At 47.5% G+C, this 13,349-nt stretch overlaps 1 long non-coding RNA gene across 1 annotated transcript; it reads right to left on the minus strand.

The window, feature by feature from the left end:
- Positions 1 to 1,674: 1,674 nt before the first annotated feature.
- Positions 1,675 to 13,214, minus strand: 9830166K06Rik (RIKEN cDNA 9830166K06 gene). The gene is made up of 3 exons (NR_045314.1): positions 12,620 to 13,214; positions 8,977 to 10,191; positions 1,675 to 2,609 (listed from the first exon to the last, which is right to left on the minus strand). It is a non-coding gene; the product is annotated as an RIKEN cDNA 9830166K06 gene (long non-coding RNA).
- Between the last annotated feature and the right edge of the window lie 135 nt (positions 13,215 to 13,349).

Genomic DNA, 13,349 nt, shown 5'->3' on the forward strand with positions numbered 1-13,349 from the left:
TTTATTTATTATTATATCTAAGTACACTGTAGCTGTCTTCAGACATACCAGAAGAGGACATCAGATCTCATTATGGATGGTTGTGAGCCACCATGTAGTTGCTGGGATTTGAACTCAGGACCTTTGGAAGAGCAGTCAGTGCTCTTAACCGCTGAGCCATCGCTCCAGCCCTACTTTTCCTATCTTTAATTATGTGAATGTCTATGCGTGGGTGTGTGAGTGTAAGTGCTTAAGTCCACAGACACCAGCGATGACAGATCCTCTGAAGCTGGACCCACAAGGTTGTGAGCCACCTGATTGATATAGGTGCTGGGAACCAAACTTGGGTCCTCTGGAAAAGCGCAAGAGTTCTTACCACAAAGCTCTCTCACCAGTCCCAACTCTACTCTCTTTTAAGACATGGGACACAACTTGGGAATCAGAGGCAGATGTACCTTTGTGAGTTCAAGGCCAGCCAGGTTTACAAAGTGAGTTCCAGGACAGCTAGAGATACGTAACAAGACCCTATCTCAAAACAATTAAATTAAAATAAAATTATTATTGACTTGGATATGTGTAATGAAAAATAAAAATACTATTACGAGTATCATATTGGGCCAGACATGGTGACAAGCACCTGTAATCCTAGCACTCAGGAGGGAGAGACAAGGAAGCCTTAACTCAATGGCTCCCTATGCTATCAGCAAGACTGTCTCAAAAGAGAAAGAGGGAAAGGAGGGAACCAACGTAGAGAGAAAGGAGGAAAAGGAAGTGTGGTATGGGACTGTGAAAGGTAGCCTGGTCCCCAGAAAATGGAAGCAAATGTGCTACCATAGCAGGATGAGTGGCAAACACCTTCCTAATGCAGAGGTGAAGTCAGGAGGACCAGAAGTTCAAGCCATCGCTGGCTACATAGCAAGTACATCAAGGTCCTTTCTAGTCTACATGAGACCCCTCCTCAAATAAAAGAAACTCCAAAACTCCAGCACATTGTAAGTAAAGAAAAGGAAAATCTTACTGGTGAGGAAATTCACAAAGCTAACCACATGATGACGACAACGACGACGACGATGACTACAACGCCCGCCACTGCCCCACTACCACCACCACCAAACAGTCATACAGCAAGCTCCAACCTGGAATGCACCCAGATTCCCTAATTTCAAAACCACTTACCTCCCACTTTCTTCTTGGCCAAGTTAAATGCAAGTATTAGAAAGCCAGATAAAATTGAGAGCTCAGAATTACATAGGTATAAGAGCCCTGTAACTCCACATGGGCCACATGCATGGCTAGCGGGAGTGAGAGGTGTAGCACCATTCTAGAAAGCAATAGACATCATTGCATTTACTCACACATATGCTCGCGCACGCATGCACACACACACAGACATCTCAAAGGAGACATCTATAAGGACTTTCACTGTTCTGTGTTTGAAGCTGTGGGTACAAGTGAACATCTAAGTACTCGTCACTAGCAGTGTTTAGGTAATGGGTCTGGAGAGAAAGCGCAGCACCTAAGAGCACTAGTTGCTCTTCTAGAGGACCAGAGCTTTATCCCCAACTCACAACTATCTGTAATTCCAGTCCGGGGCTCTACTGTCCTCTTCTAGCCTCCACAGGCACTTCATGCATGTGGTGCACAGATATTCATGCAGACAAAATCCCATACACGTGAAAGAAAATTTAAAGGTGATGAGGAGAACAGGACAGAAATTCTTATTTAATTATTTTCTAAAGAGAAAAAAAATAATCTGTTTTTGCTACGGCAAAGGCAACAGTAGTAGAAAGTCCTTCAGACAGAGAAGTGTTTGGCACATCTGAGAACAACCAACATGGTGGAGATAAGCAGAGGAACAGGTGTGGGAAGGCAGTTCACAGGCCATCAGGTCTCAACAAAAAGACAGGAAGTCAGAGCATTAGCAAACGTGACTTAACTCAAGTGTCAAGAACCTTCTGGATGCTGTGTTGAAGGCAAAGCACAGATCAAACTGGATAGAAGCAAGAAGACAATGTGGAGGGTCCAGTCAGGGTGACACAGGCAAAGGCCACAGTGGCCACACTCTGAATGTATTCCAGGGAGAGAGAATGGATTTCCTAATGAATTCTATTTGGGATGTGAGAGAAAAAAAGAAAGAGCAAGATGACTCCAAGATTTTTGTCCTGAGTTTCTGAGGAATCCAGTTGTCATCTACTGAGAGAGACAATGCTGCAGAAGCTTGGGGTTCAAGATGAGTCATGTCGGGGATGATTCTAGATGTCCAAATGGAGCCCGCTGGCAGGAACGACAGTCAGTGATCGCAGTAATCACAGCTGCACCATAAAGCAAGCTCTGCTTGGGGTGCAGTTCAGCGGTGGGTGCAGTTCAGTGGTGGGGTGCAGTTCAGCGGTGGGTGCAGTTCAGCGGTGGGGTGCAGTTCAGTGGTGGGGTGCAGTTCAGTGATGGGGTGCAGTTCAACAGTGGGGTGCAGTTCAGCGGTGGGGTGCAGTTCAATGGTGGGGTGCAGTTCAGTGATGGGGTGCAGTTCAGCGGTGGGGTGCAGTTCAGTGGTGGGGTGCAGTTCAGCGGTGGGTGCAGTTCAGCGATGGACTGCTTGCCTTGCAGGAGTAAAGCCCTGAGTTTCATTCCCACTGCCACAAAACATAAAAATAAAGAAACTAATAGAAAACATTTAAAATCATAGTACTCACTTTGAGCAGTGTGGGGATCCATCACTTCCCAGGCCTGACTTGCTTGCTTAATCCTCATAACATTCCTAAGATGAAAGCTGTCACTATCCCCTTCCCCAGATGAGGAAATCTACAAGTCTGATGTTCAGTAGCGAGCACAGACTGGGAACACAAACATAGAATCATCAGTGTTTGGGTGCCACACATTCACCTGGCGTGCGTGTGAAGGGCCCAAGCTGAGGCCAGTTTCTCCAAAGTTTACAGAGTGGGAAGATAAGGAACACCAACAGGAGAGAAAGGAAGAACAACATCCAGGGGCAGGAGGAAACATCGGAAAAGGTATATTGCATGGAGCACTGTGGGTGATTCTAGTGAGGGCTCAGGAGACGGAGTAGGGACCTAATCTCAATTATAAATAAAGTGCCACTGGACACTGAACTAAAGTTTACCCGTGTTATACCACAGAAAAGAATGTGGGTGCATCATATCTGTATTGAAAGACTTTGTGGGAGCTGGGTGTGGTAGTGCACACTTTTAAGCCCAGGACTCTGTAGTCAGAGGCAGGAGGGTCTCTGTGAGTTTGAGACCAGACCAATCTATATAACAACCTGCAGGACAGTCAGGACTCCATAGAGAGACCTGTCTCAAAAAGAAAGAAGAAAGGGGAGGGGAGGGGAGGGGAGGGGAGGGGAGGGGAGGGGAGGGGAGGGGAGGGGAGGGGAGGGGAGGGAAGGGAAGGGAAGGGAAGGGAAGGGAAGGGAAGGGAAGGGAAGGGAAGGGAAGGGAAGGGAAGGGAAGGGAAGGGAAGGGAAGGGAAGGGAAGGGAAGGGAAGGGAAGGGAAGGGAAGGGAAGGGACAAAAATCGACTTTGTGGAAAGTTAAGCTTAGAGATACCACACTAGTTCACTGAGTGGAAATTTCACAACAGAACACTCAGACTGTGGTATGAGTATTACTGGCTATTCTTAGTCAGCTTTTCAGTGAAAGGAAAAGCAGAGTAAAACCAATTAGAAGATTCACAGCTTGGCCAGGGAAGAAGGTTCAGGAGGGATTTCAAACTAGAGACTATCACAGACAAGAAGAATCCATGGGCTAACCGGTGAGATAACCTGGAAGAGGCTAGAATGATATCTCGAAATTCTTCAAGGCCATCCCTCTCCTCATGGGCCAAGAGGCCTCAAAGCCCTCAGGTGCACTGCCTTGGGCTCGCTCCAGAACTCAGCTTTCCAGCCAATTGCTCCATCAAACAAGCCCAGATGAGTTTGTGTAGACGGCAACCCTCAGCATCCGAGTGATTTTGTGGGCACACAATAAGAGCTGTGGTTGCTCCCACTCAGACTTCACAAGAAAGCTTTAGAAGCCAAGCAAAAATGTTGCCACAGGGTTGGTTTGAAGAATAACCCATGGGTGATAGCTGGTAGAGCCATGGGAATGGAACCACAATGAGGACCCCAAAAAAAGAACACTTCCATCCACACCCATTCAGAAAGCCACTGACAACACACAGCCCTCCGCTTCCAGCCAGTTGGGATTTAGATCAGCAAAGCCAATGGAAGGTGAGCTCAGTGCCTCAGGTGCCAACCCCTTCATAGAGCATGCACAACATGACAGGCTCAGAGATTTAAATGCAATGTCCGCCCTGTGAGATTCAGTCTTGCTTTCAGATTACCACTGCTTTCTGGGAGCCTGTCCTAGTTTGTCTCTCCATTACTGTGATAAGACACTGACCAAAAGCAACTCAGGGAGGAAAGGGTTTATTTGACTTACAGCCCATCACTGAAAGAAGATAGAGCAGGGACTCAAGGTAAGAACCTGGAGGCAGGAACTAAGGCAGAGACCATGGAGGAACACTGCTTGCTGGCTTGCTTCCTCTGCCTTGCTCAGATACCTTTCCTATACAGCTCAGGCCTACCTGCCCGGGGGTGATACCATCCACAATGATCTGGACCCCCAAGATCAGCCATCACAGAGTGTATATACCTTGTGTCTGTCCTATCACTGTGCATCAGAGGTAAATACATTGGTTTGATCTTACAGGTTCAGAGCTAAAAGACATTTGCTTTGAGTCTCAGATGATCTGGAACTCTGAACTCCTTAGTTGATGCTAGAACAATCTAAGAAGTGAAATAATAATTACTGTATTTGTTAGAAGGGGTATTGGGGGTGAGCTGGTTGTTTTTCTCATCTCTATGACAAAGTATCTGACAAAATCAACTTGAGAGAGAAGGGTCTGTTCTGGCTCACAGTTGGAGTTTAGATGTACAGAGTACAGTGCATCATAGCGAGGAAATCATAGCAGCAAGGGAGTCGGCAGCTGGTCACATCACACCCACAGCCAGAACGCAGACAGAGAAGAATACTGGTACCCACTAGCTTTCTCCATTTTATTCCATCCAGATTCCCAGCCCAGGGATGGTGCTGCCCACACCTCCTACCTCATCAACCTAATCTAGATAATCCCTCACAGAGGTTTGCCTCTCCAGTAATTCTAGATCCTGTCAAGATGACGACATTAACCCTTACAGGGGACCTGCAAGAATTTCAGTATGATTTGTCCTCTTCAAAATTCAAGTTGAAATTGAACCCCCACTGTGAGCTATTAAAAGGATGAAAACAACCCCACTCTAATGCTTAGAGATGCAAACGTTGGGAAATGTTTAAGATTAGATAGTGGTTGGCTATTGAGATGACTCAAGGGGTAAAGGAGCTTGTACCTAACCTGATGACCTGAGTCCGATCCCTGCGACTCACAAATCCTACAAGTTGTTCTCAGACCTACACACACACACACACACACACACACACACACACACAAACACGCACAAATAAAATTTAATTTGAAAAATTAAACAAGAGATAAGATAATGCCATCAAAGTGGAGTCCCTCCCGCCATGGTTATATTGGTATCTTTATAAGAAAATGTAGACCAATAGATACATACATATATGAGATGAGTACTTTGTGTCTCTTGTCATGTGGCATCATGGACTGCTCAAGGCCGTCACCAGAGGCAGCTGCTCAGCCTTAGGCCTTCAGAATCATAGGACAAAATAAACTTTATAATTCATCCAGTCTGTGGTATTGTTACTAACAATAGTAAATCAACTAAAACAACCTAACTCTCCACTCCCACATCCCACTTACCTGCCTAAACTGTTCCTGTTTGTCATCTGTATTTTTTAACCTACAAGGGGTTCCCTTGCCTTGAACCAGACTGGGAATAGGGTAGGATTACTCTAAATACTTGTCCTCATCTGGCCCAGGCCCAAAAACCAAGTAGGTTACAGCTGCAGCTGGAGAGAGGAAGGGACTGCCTCTTAACCCTTAAGAGCCCAGAATCTCAGAAATCACTTTGGAAAGAAAAACTAGATGCTGTGGCTAGGAAGCAAGTCTGGGCCTTGGAGGTGTGAGCTAAAGAATGGTCCAGTGCTGGGGAAAAGAGACAGTCATACAGAGCCTGCTGATTGAGAACTGAGGCTGCAGCTTGAAACTCAGCCTAGGAAATTTGGAGCTAGGGCTTGGCTTTAAGGACAAAGAAACTACAATCTGGTTTTTTGAGGGTGACCACCATGTTGAACCCTGCCAGGAGACCTCAAATAGTGGCCCTGGGGTCACTGAAAAATCTCAAGGAAGGAAGAGCAAGATTGAAGTCTGGGTCCTCAATGAAGCTAAACAAGGAGGCCACAGGAAGCCTGGCACACAGAAAAGAGCACCCTGAGGAGAGCAGAGGAAACAACCCAGAGGTGGGAAGCATCCAGGAAAGGCGGTGGCCTGGGAAGGAAGCCCTTGAAGGGAGGAATTCAGGCCTAAAACTATCCTGTGTCAGAGCCAGAGAGTTTCTCTGTACCTAGTCGGGGGTGACCCAAGCGTGATCCTCAGCAGCCGGACCAGTGAAACATTTCACATCAAAAAGACCCTGCAGAAAGGAGGGCCTGGTATCCCATGCCTGTGATCAAACACATGGGAGCTTGAAACAGAATGATCAGAAAGCCCAGCTCATCCTTCTCTGCATATAAAGTTCAAGGCTCTCTGGGACCCTCTTTCAAAACAAAAGTTTATACACATTCGACTCTGGTGGATTCCAGAAAGAAAGCCCTAATAGTTTCCTGAGTTGATTCTTTTTGTTTTCTTTTGTTTTGAGGGCTTTTGATTATGTTTCCTGAGACATGCCACAGTGCATGTATGGAGGTCAAAGGACAACTTGCAAGAGTTGATTTTCTCTTCCCACCTTGTGAATACTGAAGATGGAAGTCAGGTCATCAGGCTTGGTATCCATCACCTTCACCCAGTGAACTACCTTGCAGGACCTTTTTTGGTTTTTTGTTTTTATTTTGTGTGTGTGTGTGTGTGTGTTCACAATGGAGGCCACACATGCCACACCACTAGAAATCAAGAAAATGCCCCCACAGACACGCCAACAAAGTCAATATGACTGAGGCAATGCCTTAGCTGAGGTTCCTTATTGCTGGGTATGTCAACTTGACAACCAAGGTCACCATCTTGGAGTGTACATACCTCATGTCTATCTGTGTATTGGAGGAATATACATTGGTTAGATTTTACAGGTTCAGGACTAAAAAGCATTTGCATCCAGGGCACAATGTTATGGAGTTAGCCATCTCCTTTCATCTTTTCCCTGGGCTCCAAGGATCAAACTCAGCTCTCCAGGCTGGGTAGGCAAATATCTTGAATAACTGAAGAATCTAGCTCGAACAGTTTCCTGTGAGAAAAATCATAAAGGCTTTTCCTCCTATGCATAACATCTGCTGACATCCAAAAAGTAGATTGTGCTGTCTGGGCCTCCCATTCTACTTCCCTGGAAACTGGAATTCGAAGAAGAGGGAGCGAGGCAACTCGGGTCAAACCCAGGTAAAGTATCTTCAGAAACATGAGAGATGAAAGAACACCTTGGCCCCACCTCACATACCATTGCCTTCATCTGTCCCAAATTTATGGATAGACTAACAGAGGCTGGGACAGAGCCCATGACTCCCTCTCTCACCAGGTTCTCTACAGACTCCAATTTGGTCCAATATGATGCCCCAACATATTAAAGAATGCCTTAAACCAGATCTCCCTCCTCCCCCAAGCCTACAACCTCCTGTGTCCAGCTTCTACTGGCCATCCCTCTGACTTTCTTCACCTTTCTCCTACTCCTATTCCCAGGAAATCTGTGAACACCGGTGCTCCTGGAAGCATTCCCAAAACCATCTCTCCCCATCTAGCTCCTATGATGTCTATCTCTAGCTTCTGTTCCCTTCCCAGTATTGACCACAGTGCTGGTAGGCACAGACTGCAGCCTGTTCTCTTAGGATATGCCTTCATTACGGGTCTGGAGGAAGTAGGGCATGCTATGGGCTGCACTGTATGGCTTTTAAGTTAATGAAGGATCCTCATGAGGATGGCTGGAGCCCAGGGCCTGTTCAGGCAATATGCAGAACCACTCCACTACTATTGTGATTAAGAAAGCCACATCAGGCCAGCTATGTCCTGTTCAAGAGAAAAGCCCTTCACAGATCAGAAAGGCATGGAAACACAAAGTCACCCAAGAAGTGAGGAGGCTTTTGGGACCAAAACAGATCGGTCTTCCATAATTTAAAACCCAAACAGACACAGCACCTACCTACTTCTCTCCCTGTCCTGCTGCTTTGTCCTGTTTGGTGGTCTCCCTGAATTTGAAATGACTTCCTTTCTTTCTTGGCCAAGCCCTGGAGCTGAGACATGCTCAGCCTCTGTGGAAAGGGGATAGAAAAAGCAAGGAAGGTTGCTGCCATACCCTGGATGTCCAACAAACTTCCTCTACTGATGCTAAGCCCTGTGGGCTTACAGAACTTCCTCTGCTGCTGCTAAGCCCTGGCTCTTACAAACCTGTACCAGGACCAAGGAGCTGCCATTCCTGCCCCTCCTCCTTCCCTGCTTCAGCCTGGGAGCTTCAGCCCTAACTCAATTCCGCAGAGTTAATCACTGAATGTACAGGCGGCCTGAGGTCCTCTCTCATTAATCTCCACCCTGGTCAGGCCTCCATCAGTGCTGAAGCTGACAGGAGGTCATAGGGGCAATGAGAGGGGCCTTCAAAAGACCAGGATCTTGTACGCTGGATCTTACAGGTTCAGGGCTAAAAACCGTTTGCACTCAGAGTACAACGTTATGAAGTCAGCCATCTCCTTTTCATTTTTTTCCATGGGCTGACTGCCCACAGACACAAATAGAGAGAATGAAAAAAGGGGGAGCAAGGTCCAGATGATGTGGACACATTGACATCTGGGAATCTTCTTTATAAAGGCAAAAGCAATAATTAGGAGTCAAGTGGCCTGATTCTGCACCTACCAGGGTTCAGTTCTCAGAACCACTTGATGATCCATTCACAACCATCTATAACTCCAGTCCCAGGGGATCCAACACCCTCTTCTGGTCTTCCTAGGAATGTATGCATTTAGTGCACAGACATATATACAGGCAAAATATTCATACACATAAGATAAAATAAACTTTAAAAAATTAAATGAGCCAGATGTAATAATGTAGACCTTTGACCCCAGCAGTCCAGAGGTGTGGCCAGTAGCTCTCTGTAAGTTCCAAGTCAGGACTACATAGTGAGGCCCTGTTTTTTTAAAAAAATAATAATAATAATAATAATTTTTTTTTAGTTACAAATATGTAAAACACTCAAAACCAGGCTACCACATGCTTGATGCATTCAAGTGTCCATCAAATAGTAGGACTGCAGATTGAGGCTGCAGAGCTCAGCACTTCCTAGTATTTGAGGGGCCTGGGTTCTACCCCAAGTACCACATAAAACCAGTGTAGATTATACTCTTATGATCTCTGCAGGCCAAATGATAAGAAGTTCAAGGTCATCCTCAGCTACAAATCAAGTTTGACACCAGCCTGGACTACATGAGATCTTGTCTCAAAATAATAACAATAGTTGTTGTTGCTGCCACTATTTATTATCACTGTACACCAACAGACAGGCAGGACTTTGGCTTAGGGTTTCCTGGAATGTCCTTTCTTCTTACAAATGGTAAAGAGTGCTTCCGAGCTGGGAACAAAACCACAAACTATGAAAGGGTACTGTGGCAAGCCACAGTCTCTAACCTGAGCTCCGTCTCTGGCCCCCACGAATTGTTCTCTGACCTGCACACAGGTGCCCTGGCTCTAGTGTGCCAGAACCTGGGACGGCACATAACAGACAAGAAGCCAGCTCCTCTCGCCTTCTGGGTGGAAGTCATATACCATTCCTGATGCACCTCCACCAAGACAGTATTACTGTTTTCCTTCTGGGGAGGGTTAAAAAAAAAAAATAGGTTGGTGAACTCTGGAACTGTAAGCCAAATAAACCCTTTCTTTCCCAACTTGCTTTTTGATCATGTGGCCGAGTGAAGATTCATCAATTTCCAAACCGATGTCGGAAGTTTCACCGCCTCTTCCCTGAATCTGGATGAGGCTTCTAAGATGCATCCAACTCCTAGGCAGCCACAAGTGGTTCCTGAGCTCTGAGTCCTGTCCTCATAGGCAGGAATAGGGGTTATTTAGAGCCACCTTGTAAGAAAGAACACAATTTTGAGGTTCAGTTCTCAGTGCGCAAATCCTGGACCAGACCCTACATGCTCTGCTGGACCCAGGTTCCTGAAAGTTCTGAGCTGTGAGGCATGAGATAGACAGACACTGCTTCCAAGTCACACCTGCTAAGAGGAACGGGACTCAATTGGCTGGGAAGGTGGAAAATTGGTTGAGTAGACTGTCTACATTCGATCATCTTAAGAACCAGACTGTAAAATCTCAATTTCTGGACCCATAATTTTGTTGTGGCTGAGTTTACCCAGGCCTAGCAGGTCTGCAGCCCCAACCTGGATTGTAGCTTTTCCTTTCAAATCTAGAAAACAGTCTGTTGGAGTGTAGGGGAAGGTCTGGGAAGGTTAAAACTAAAGACTTTGGGCAAAGGAAGAAATGAAAAGACATGCTGTCGGGTAGTCTATATGCCCTCAGAAGTGGTGACATCTCTGGCCTGCTGCCTTCCCTCCTCAAGGGCCCTCAGGACCACCTGCACATCACAGGCCAGGTAAAACTGAAAGAACTGGCCTCCCTTCCCAAGGCCTCCATCATCCTTTAGTGCGAAGGAAGCGGCACCCTGAAGGTTTAGTGGGGTTTTAAATCCTTTCCTGGACTGAAACCGAGGATAAGGATGTAAGTAAAAATGGGTACAACGCTCTACATGAACACGCCCCACCCCATGGAGGTCAAGGACGCGAGGTGCTTACTCCCAACCTGACACACCTGAATTGAATCCCCAGGACCTACACGGTGAAAGGAGAGAACCGGCTCCTGCAAGTTATCCTCTGACCTCCACCTGAGCGCTATGGCACGGGTGTTGCACGCACATGAGCCCATACCATACATCATAAATAGAATTTTAACTTTGTAAGGAAAATACTAGCCCTTCCTTCCTGCAAACTTGCAGCCTGCGAGCGGCCAACCCTGCTGGGCTTCCCAGGCCCAGGATTGTTCAGGCACACTGAACCCTCCACAAAGCCCGAGGCACGTTTTTTTGGTTTTGTTTTTTGTTTGTTTGTTTGTTTGTTTGTTTTTTGTTGTTGTTTTGCTTTGTTTTTGTTAATCTATTCAATCTGTAAAATGGGAGTAAGAAAAGGCCTACCACACAAAACATTGAGCGACAGGTTAATTAAAGTAAAGCGCTTAGGAAAGCCCGGCGGAAGCAAGCACTCAGTACCTACTATAAGTAACAATAATGGCTTTCTCTTTCAGACGCTGAAAGTGCTGGTTGATGTAACTGTCCCACCAAGGGAGGAGGCACTTCTACTCCCACGAAACTGATTAAACAGACCTAGAGACAAGCTCTGACTTGTCAGGCAGTTCGAATGAACCAACCTACGGTTGGATTCGAACCCAGGACAACTTCGCTCTTTTTCTTTTTTCTTTCTTTCTTTCTTTCTTTTTTTCCTTTCTTTCTTTCTTTCTTTTCCTACTTAGAAGCATTTATGATTGGGCCGAGTCATCCAATGCTGATCAAAAATAGCAACCAGCAGGAGCGCAGACCCCGAGTCCTGTGTAGACCCGCCCCCACCTGAACAGAGGGGAAAAATGCTGAAGAGGGTCTGGGCAGCAGAGAGGGGGGTCACGTGGGGGCCGGGCCGGACCCCCACGTGCGCCGCCTGCAGCCGCTTAGCGAAGCCCTTTGTCGGGAGCAGCCGCGTTCGTGCCGCACTCGGCGGCTTAAAATAAAGACAATGTTCCCAGCCTCCCTGCGGCTAAATCCGGCGCGAGTGCGGGGGTGGCGAGCGAGCCGGGCGGGAGCTCTTCTCCCCGCGCTGCCTCCCTTCTTCCCTCGTGCCTCAGTTTCCCCAACTGGTATGAGGAGACCTAGCCAAGCTAGGCGGGAATGCAAAAAGCGTGATACAACAGGAGGTACGGGGCTATAGACCCCTTCTTCTGTAGCTGCACAGACTCCAGAACGCTGCACGGACCAAAGATGAGGACACTCAGGAGGAGGCAGAGGAAAGCTGGACACCCTCCCCTCCCGCCCACAAAATAAGTGTTTTTATTTCTAAAGGGACATGTGCAGAGGCGGTGGGAGAAAAGGGAGAGCAAGAAGAATGGGGGAAGGGGGCAAAGAGGAAGCTTGATTCAGACTCGGAAATGGATGTGGAGGCCTAACTCCCCCACTCTAAACCACGTGTACACGCACAAGTACACGCACCCCCACGGCTCTCCCAACATGCAGCCCGCAACCTAAGGATGGCCCAGTAGGGGGCAGCCTGCCACAGAGACTGCTTGTTTTCTGACCTAACCCTAAGGGTCTAATGCCACCGAAGGTGGGAGGAGGAGCTGTTCAGATCCTCTGACCCCGACACCCCCTCCGCCCCAAACTGTAGTATATGACCAAACACAGAGAGAAGGCGCACTGGGTACCCCTTGGCAGCCTCAAGAGTACAGATGCCCCCACACGTACCTGCCACCTGTGTCCCGTATCTGCTGGCCCAAGCCCCAGAGTCGTCGTCAATTTCTTCCTTTTCTGGTTCCTTTGGCAACTGAGCTCCAGTCTCAACATTGGTAGGAAAATGAAGAGAGAAGGAAGAATGGGTGTGCCCCGGACTCCAAAACCCTGAGCTTAGAGCTCACCTGGAACCTACCTTTAGCTTTCTCTCCTCCATAAAGGCAATCTTGATTTCGGTCCTTCCCACCTCCCTCCCAGGGCTTCATCACAGCCCATGGGGCAAAACACACAGGAGCTTTTAGTGTTTCCAATTCTCCTCGGTGGTCAGCTCTCCAGGAAGTCTCTATTGGGGCATTGCTGGACCCAGGTCCCTATGACAAAGCCCCCAGGGGTTGTCTCTATCTCCAAGGAGACTCTACACAGAAATCCAAACCAGCCTGGGGGGGAGGGGGGATGAGGGTCAAACCGTAGGCTGAGAGGAGGAGTGGCTCGTACTTCCCAGGTACACACCTGTGAACCTAAAGTGGGAGTCAGGGGAGACAGTTTGACAAGCAGGGAGGAGAGCAGTCTGTCTGCCTGTCTGTCTGTCTACCAAGGGGAAGCTGGAGGTGGAGCAGTCAGGGAGGTAGATGCTACCTCACTTGTCAAAATTAGCCAATTCCACAGTTGGGCAACACTCAGACATACACTGAGCACAGACACACGCTCCCACATGCGTTCTGGCTCCAGATTGGCAGGGTCACAC

This window comes from Mus musculus, chromosome 19, assembly GCF_000001635.26.
Source record: "Mus musculus strain C57BL/6J chromosome 19, GRCm38.p6 C57BL/6J".
Classification (NCBI taxonomy): Eukaryota; Metazoa; Chordata; class Mammalia; order Rodentia; family Muridae; genus Mus; species Mus musculus.